This window comes from Aythya marila (genome assembly GCF_965140915.1).
Source record: "Aythya marila genome assembly, chromosome: 6".
In the NCBI taxonomy this organism is placed as follows: domain Eukaryota; kingdom Metazoa; phylum Chordata; class Aves; order Anseriformes; family Anatidae; genus Aythya; species Aythya marila.
The window spans coordinates 11,927,049-11,935,836 of record NC_139047.1 but is presented as its reverse complement, the minus strand read 5'-3'; positions in this window follow the sequence as shown (position 1 = coordinate 11,935,836).

The following is an 8,788-nucleotide window of genomic DNA, read 5'->3' as shown; positions in this document are numbered from 1 at the left end:
TATATCTAAGAAGGATATGTATTTTACAAATAAAAATCCATCTGAGTGCTGCATCAGGTCTGTTTTAAATGCCATTAAAATTAACTTGTGAAAATTCACAACAACATATCATTGAATTAGGCTGTCCAAATCTGTAGGTATGGAACAGCTATGGAAAACATGCATTGTCATTGAGTGTCAGAGGGTATCTTACTGAGATAGTGATTGCAGTGAGGAGTTTGCTTGGGAAAAATGAGTAAACTCAAAGTAGGACCAGATGCTGGTCCGAATGTAGGTGGGCTTGAGAGCAAAGGAGGAAACAATTTGAGCAAGGAAAACAGAAGCAGGACCTGAGGAACGAAATGGAAAATAATTGGCAGCACTAAGAAGCGGAAGGGGACATGGGGTGCTGGGAGCAGAGAGGGAAAAAGAAAGGACTGAGGCATGAGTGGGGATGAAACTGAAGGGGATGTGGGCTGCAGTGGTGGTTGGGGACTGGTTTGTTGCAGAGGTCTGTCAGAGAGCTGGACATGATAATCTGTGCTGGGTATGGAGCTGGAGGAAAGAGCACAGGGAAAGTGCTGTGTCTGGGGACTCCAGCTGTCTAGTGCAGCATTTAGCTCCCTCAGTGCAGGAGAGTCTCCTTTTTTTTTGCACACTGTCTTCTGCCTCATCAGATGTGCATCTTCCACTTGGCTGCAACCAAGGATATGATGTATCAGAGTCCTACAGGCAGCTGTCATTTTTGCCCCAGAGCAGGTGTAAACCTTGTACTGCCGCTTGGATCCAGAGTATGTGTACAGGTCAGGGGGGACATAACACATGCAATTAGTCAACTGGGACATAGATCTTCCTGTGTGTGAGAAAGAGGGAAATACATTTTGGAAATGCACCAGTACTTCTTGCACTTTGTGTTTCTTGAAGGCTTCAGCTTGCAAATTTAATGAAATCCCTCTTACCATAGCAGCACAAATGCCTGTGTGAACATAAATGTAAAGATTGTGTATGTTTGGGGATGATTATCTTCGGTGAGGAGCTAAGCAACACATAGCAGGAGTTGGAAAGCAATAGCCAGTGTTAAATGTCACTCGCCAGCACGATAACTTCAGCACGTCCGCGCCTCTTTGTAGCGCAGAGGCTGGCTTATTAGCCTCTGTAACAATACCATCTTGCACTGTAGTTCTGTTTGCTCTTGCAAACTGAGCAGGATCACATCTGCCCAGGATCTTAGATGGAGCTCTGCAGAGGTCACTGACATGCCGTGGAAGCATGTTTGTTCAGTAAGTGACACTTTCATCCCGATGTCCCACTAAGCCAGCGCACCAGAATGGCTTCCTTTGCCACCGTGCAATATCTAGCTGGGTGTATGCATGTTTTAGACTCAAAATACAAAGTGCAGACACTCACTGTTTTTGATCATTGGAGATTTTGTATGGAACTGGTTATAAAACTGGGCTGTTAGCCCTTGTACGTTGCCAAAGTTGTGTTTAGATAACTGCTCTCTGGCTGTAGATATTTCTTCCAGTTCTTCCACTTATCCAGGGCTAACCTAAGCTGAGTTGCAGTGTTGTTTTTCCCTATTTTACGAGGGTTACGCAAGAACTTCTGTAAAAAGTCTGTGGTGCCCTGCCTGAGAGGGGGTTCTGCAGTGGGAACAACTGCAGTAAGCCTGGCATGCCTATCTGCAGATTAAACCCAGAAGTTATATCAGCAGCAGGCGGGCAGCCGCTGATCATGGCAATGCAGTAACTGATGAGGGGTCTCAGGGCCACAGCAGGCCCACGGACCCTCAAGTAAATCCATTCAGTGTCTGGTGAGACAGGAGCTCTCTGTGGAGGCACATGGTACATCTGTCTGCACTACAGTTTGCCATATTCACTTGTGTTCTCCCACTTCACAGCTATGTAGCACAGCCACGGAATAACTGTTAGCTGGAACTCCGAGGGGCTCTGGGAGACAAACTTGAAGTGTCATCTTGACAACGAGCAGCTGTGGACAACCAGGAGTCCAATTCTCCATCATCACCAACCTGAGCAGGAGTATTTTAAATTGGCTTTGCACTATCCACTCTTGCCAATCTACTAGCATAAATTTGACTGGCCCAAAGTTTATTGTACCTGTGTACAATATGTGCAGATGGTTAGGACTCACAGTGGGACTTTATGGCCACTTAGGCATTGTGATGGTATTGCTATCTCCTTTCCCCCAGGTCTTCTACGCTGTGGGAGAGGAATAAAAAGGCAGTAGTGCACTGGACCCCAACTCAGGGCTTGCTAGACAGCCGGCATTACCACAGGGTATAAAAAGGCTGAAATGGAGACTGGCAGGGGGAGTCGTCTTTAATACGCCATCAACATCTTACTTGTTCAACACAGCTAACAACCCTGGGGGATCAAAGCAGTTGCACGCAGCTAATGTTGGCTACTCAGGAAGGAAGGGGCTTTCACATGGGAATGGTTTTTAGTAGTTAGGAACCTGTGCTAGGTTCAAACTGGAAGCCCAAAGATGAGAATGTCTGGGACAAGTCATTGTCCCGCAAGAACTGCTTCCAAACATTACTGCTTGAAAATGGAGCGGGCAGGCTACTGTGTTCAAAAAAAGTTTTGGTTACAGCCCCTTGTTAGTTTAATTTTAGGTCTTATGAATTGACATATGGCAGGCATGATTTTTAATTAGAGCTTTAGCTGTGTTTTACTGGTAGGACTGCAGAGCATTGTGGAATTTACATTAAGAAAAAAAATGCTCTGTTGGTGGAGTACAAGGCTGTTTAGTAATCAGAGTGGAAAGTTAACTTTGAAACAAATTGGCAACTGATCAGATAAAATTCAAATCGGTAACATTTGTGTTGGAAACCAGCTCAGATCTGGGAAAAGTGGAATCTAAGCTATTCTGCTCCTCTTGCAGAGGAACTGACTGGTGAATGCACTGTGCACATCAAAATTCATGTGTAACACCCCCTACAAAAACAAAATTAATACTTTTGCAGGGTTGTCTGAGCACTTATCTGATTCCTTTTCACGTTAGTGTAAAACTGTTTGAAGAAAGTTTCCTCGCATACTTTCAAAAAACAAACAAACCTGCTTTGCCAGTCAAAAACTAAAGGTCAAAAGTTTCCCCCCTCTGATTTTCTTCTGAATCAACCAGGTATAATAGAGAGGTATCAGGAGATATTTTGCTCCTCTGAGCTTGTAACAGATTCCCATCTTCCCCGTTCATTGTGTGAGCTCTGTTGGGTACTGAAAGGGTTAATGGTGTGTTCAGGCCTCAACCAGCAAATGCATTTAAAGCTCAGTCCAGCGCTCACATGGTTTGTATTCTTGCACTGCTGGAGTGGTGTGTTCATGGCATCTGGTTCCCTGGCAACAGCTTTCATTGGCTCAATCAAAGCCTTTTCTTCTTAAGAAAGCTCCCACTGTGACACCCTACCACCACCACTAATCACCATCTTAACCGAGTGTTTAAGATGCAGCTGGTATGAAAAATAGTGCTTGTGCATGTGAGAAGATTAAGAGGCTACCTTGCGTAGTACACCTGCCCTGAAGAGTGCCCTCGCTGGTTTGTCCTGGGCAGACTGGAGGCTGTCTGCTTTCCTGCTGGAAGAACTGAGGCATCAGTTCACGAAGAGTCTGCTTAGAAATAATCTTTTGTTAGGCAGAAATCCATAAACCTTTGTGTCTTGTGAATAGTCATTTCCTCTTCGCAGCTGAGATGGTGTTTGGGCCTCTGTGCTATTGACAAGGGGCAGAAGTGGGATGTAAGGGGGGGTACAATAAAATCCATATTGTTGAAGTTGAAGCTGTCTCCACTGACAAGGAGGAAGCAGGAAGAAGTCTCCACCATATGAACGGTGTGAATTGGAGAACAATGGGAGCAAAGAATTCACATTAAGCCTCCTCAAGGGTTACATATGTTGGGATTTCTGGAGCTTCAGAGTTTGCATAAAAGTTGAGAGCCACTAGCGGTCATGCCTGCCTGTGTCTGGCAGAGTTCGGGATCTGGAGTGATCAGCAAGCTTGGGCATTAGCACACCTTGCATCGTGTTTCCACTGATAGAAATGTTGTCCTTTTAAATGACTGGAGCTCTCATTGACGCGTCAGATGACATAAATTTTTCCCTTATTTTGCCATTCTTGGAGATAGCCTTGCAGGATGCTATGTAACCCTCAGAGACAGTTGCAGTCCCCAGGAGCAATGCAGCTAGAGAGCAGATATGTAGGTGAGGGTAAGCACAGGGAGAGACAGCGTGTGCACTGTAATGTGTGCATGCCAGCAGTTACTTGTTTATCAGGCAGAGCACACAGGCCAGACAGCCCCCTTCTTTGCTTATCTCTGTGTTTTTGGGCAGGCAGGTGAACGCAGATTTAAGAATTGGGGCTGGAGAGCACATCATATTTTCAGCAGTACAGCTTCAGCCATAATATATGCTGCTAGAGAACACCAGTCTGAATTTGTGCCTGCATTGGTTAGGTTTTAAGGTAAACCACAGTCTCCTGATAGAGCCCTTCCTCGGGTTCATCACCCTTTTTAAACCAGTAAGTGATTGTATTCCTTTCAAGCTGGGGAGAAGGAAACCTTGTTTTCTGAAACACTGTATGGTTTATTTGACACAGAGACTGAGGCAATGTACGCCTAAGAAAGAAGCCAGGGAAGACAGACTTGTGGTTAAGCTACTATATTGAGACTTTGGGAATTTGGGTGCAGCTTCCCCCTCTGTGTGGCGTTGGGAAAGTCTGGAGGTAGGCAAAAGAGGCAGTTACCAAGGGCAGCCAAACCAGAAGTGAAGCTGTGGTGACTCCTTCGGCTGCGGCAGAGCACAGGGAAGCTGCCTTGGCAGCCGCTGCTGCCTGGGCTGAGCAGAGTGGGCAAGACAGCGGCTCGCTGCCACTGGCCCCTCATCTTTTCAGCAGCAGCTGGAACAGCAAGTGCAGCTCAGCCCCAGCTCTCCTTCCTCTTTCTGCCCAAGCCTTTGCCTGTGGCTGGAACACCCAGGCATGACAGAAGTGTAAGAGCAGAGCTACAGCGATTTGAACCAAAGCTAGACAGACCTAGCTCCTTAGTCTCCAGTGTGGGCTAACAGAAGGTCACAATGAAAAGTCTGTATGTATGTATAGATAAAATATATAAAGATAAAATATATTCTATAGGAGGAAAATCAAAAGCTTATGTTGGAAATGACAGCAGTAAAGAATGATGTTCTGAATGTGATAGGTCTGTTTTCTTCACTAACGTGTAACTTAATTAAATTTATTTAAACTTACTACCACCCATTCACTGAAAAAGGAGCCCTTAGCAAGTATTAGAACTGCAAGAACACCACCAGTTTTGAACATGAAGTATCTGATTTGGTAAACTTGCTTCAGACACTGAGTGCAGTGGGTGGTGGTGTCTTCCCCCCCTCCCAGAACGTTTCAAAAGCCCAGGGAAGTGCGTGTGCTTGCATGCGTGTGAAGAGCTGCAGTTTTTCTGCTGAGCTGACAATCTTGACCTTTTGACTGATTTATGGGCCTCAAAGCAGGCAATGAAACTGTGACTTCAGTGGGTAATTGGTAGATGTCACTGCTCCAGTGCAAACCAGGTTTTCTTTAGTTTAGTTATGATTTTGGAAAACATTCTTTAGTTGCACACTGGCTTACAATAAAGTCTGGAACAAAGCAGGTTTGGGAATCACCTGTGGATGCAGAAGGGCAGGGAACTTGCACCTGTTAGCGGGTTTCACAAGCTTCCCCTGGCCGTGCAGATGGATATTTTAAAATACATCAACTTGGCAAAGCAGTTAGGGAGCGAGCCCTGTATGCTGTGTCAGTCCTCTCCTTCACATAACTGAGGAGCTACTTCTGTGAAGAAATCCGAGGCCTTTCCTTTCACATAGCGAGGGGTGCATTTAAATAGCTAATACATTCTTGATTTGTGGACTGAAGGCATTCAAGTATACAGAACATGCTCTTGCTATGTAGCTGATGGCTGAGTAGTGGAGATTATTTTGCTCTGTAATTCATTGGGCAAAATGAGTTTTAATGTAGAGTTTGTTTGTTGTTTTTTTTTTTTTTTAGTTTATTTTCCTCCTTTTTAGCTGATCAAAGTGCTTTCAAGAAACCCGTGTAACCTTTACTCTGCCCCTTCTAATCACAGTTGGTACACATGTGCCTCTAATTATGTGATCGCAGCGTCGCGGATAAGCAACACTACTTTTTTCTTTGCCCCAAAAGATCAGAGGGCAAGCACGAGGCACATACACAACTGCAGACCTTTGAGAAAGGACGTAAATGCCAACCCTCTGCACAGGCCTGAATTTCACCCTAAGTAGACCTGGAGCAGGGTCATATAATATATTGGTCTGGAGCCACAGTAGTAGATTTATGTTACGTCAGTGAATGGGGCTGTGTCTCCAGTGCTGCTGCTTAACCTCTAGCAGAAGCTGTGTGGTGTGAATAAAGGCCAGAGGCCTGCTGTAAAAATGACGATTTAGGTGGTTGATTGGGACTCCAGAGATCTGGTCTCTTTTCTTGCTTCTTTTCTACTTTCTTCAGAAAGTAACTCAATCTTACTCTCTACATTAGCGATAATATTTCCTCACCTTGTGTTTTGGGGATAAATGTGTTAACTAGTGCAAAGCATTTGGCATTCTGATGCTGAAGAGCAAAGCAAAACCAACACAGAATGGAAAAGTATCCTTGTTCATGCAGTGTTGCGACAGTTTGTAGTAGGTTTAGCTGAGCCCCACGCTGAAGAACCGAGATTAAAAAGAATATTGAAGAGCTGCTTTGTATGCAGAGCACTGTCAACCCTGTGCCTGGAGTGAAGCAGGGGCTCTTGCCAAAAAAATGAATGTGGGGGTAGTACCTGGTCAGAGACTGAAACAGTATATTATACCATTCAACCCGGAGGCAGAAGGAAGGTTATATTAGGCAACCTTTGCTTTGCTGTTTCATGATATTTGAGAGCCTCGTTTTTCAGCCTTTGATTGTTTTGTTTTAGACAACATAGTTTTTAACATGGAACTGACGATATAGATCTCACAGTGCACCTGGAGCTTTACAGGAAAGTGTGCAGATAAGGTCTCAGCCCCCTAGATCTTACAAACTGGGGCCTTTTTCTTCTGCCATTGACCTCATTAGAGTAAGTAATGCAAGGAATTCTGTTTTTACAGCAGTGACCCATAATTCAGCATTGTTTTAGGCATAAATCTGCGATATGCTTCCATGCAGTTTCAAACTACAGAAATGCAGATATTTTCTTTTCCTTTTTTTTTTTTTTTAAGTCTCGTTTGCATGTGTTAGTCCTGTACCACCTTATACCCAGAAGGAATCACAGGACCTTCTTACAGACTGGCACCCAACAAATTAGAAATCAGCAGAAACAGGAGTTACCAGCCCTACTTTTAAAACTGCTAGCACGTCTTCATAGGCTCAGTGACATTTCTATGCTGTATCCTGATAGGGAAGCAAAATCAATTTCCTCCCCTGTCCTTGGGCAAAGACTGGTGAATTAAATTTAGTTATAGAAAAAACTACTTTTGGGGCAGGAAGGGAAATACTTTGTAGCATCTAAAACCTCTTCTCTTTTAGATGCACTTCAGATATCTATTTTCTTTTTCTTTTTAAAACACCTCCATTCCAGAATATCCAGCCTGATGGAAAAGAAAATGTTTCTCAGTCCCAGCAATATTATTTATGAGCACATCAGTGGCTTCAGGTAGGAATACTCAATAAGCCCGCTAGCACTCTGGAATGGCTGAGCCCTGCCTCAGCGCTCAGCAGCACACAGGCAAGCCCTGAGAAGCGGTGGGACTGAGCGGGGTAGATTGCAGATGGGAGGCTGCAGTGGGAAATGGACTCAGTGGCCTCCGGAACTGGAGCTCGCGCTGGAGCTTTTCCACCCAGCATTTTAGAAAACAGCAGGAATCAACGCTTTCAGACTAGGAGTCAATTAAAGAAACCCAAATTATTGCCATTTGAATAAACAATTATTTCTTTTTCACCCTCACAGAAGCTTGTTACGATGAACTAAAAGCCAGGACTAATTAAATGATCTGATAGCACAAATCATATTAGAAGTGTTTCATCTGGTTTAATTAATTCTTGCCAGAAATCACTGCTACTCTTAACATATGCTGAATGATTTCTTTATTATTTTTTTAACAGTTTCCTCTTATATCTGTTTCCAATAGTGTTGGGATTCTCACTCTGCAGATAAATTGGGAATGTTTACAAGAGTGCTTAATGCTAGGGAGGTTTTTAACCCTAGAGACACTCAGTCTGACAAACACCTGGTAGGTTGGGAAGACGGACATTTACACCTGAATCTAAGAGGATGTTTTTTTAAAGCAGGGTGAGATAAATAAGATACATGCTCTTTGGTCCACAGATGCATGGTAAGTGCCTTGGCAGACTGACCTTCCTGGTTAATTCTTAATTTCCTGGTCATGCTCTAAGGAAAATGCAGTGGCTATCACTTGGAAGAGGCCAAGAGAGCACTCAACACTTCACAGCATTCACTGACCTGTTTTTCTCTGTGCATAAAATGGGTCAAGTTGTGTTGGTTATTGCTAGCCAGCTCTGCAGCAGGATATTTCTTTGTCAAGCAGAGCAAGCCTCAGTCTGGTTTCCTGAGCCTGTAGGAAGAGTTTCAGAGCTTTGCACCCAGGGCTTGTGATCAAGGCTTGAGAGCATTCGGGTCTAGGTGTCAAGTCTGCAGCCCTGAAACCCCACCCAGAGTCAGGAGAGGATTTCCAAGGTCTGTGAGGATGCTCTTGTCCCTCAGTCTGCTGCAGAACGTGCCCGTGGGCAGGCAATGTGTCACAGCCTGGCCC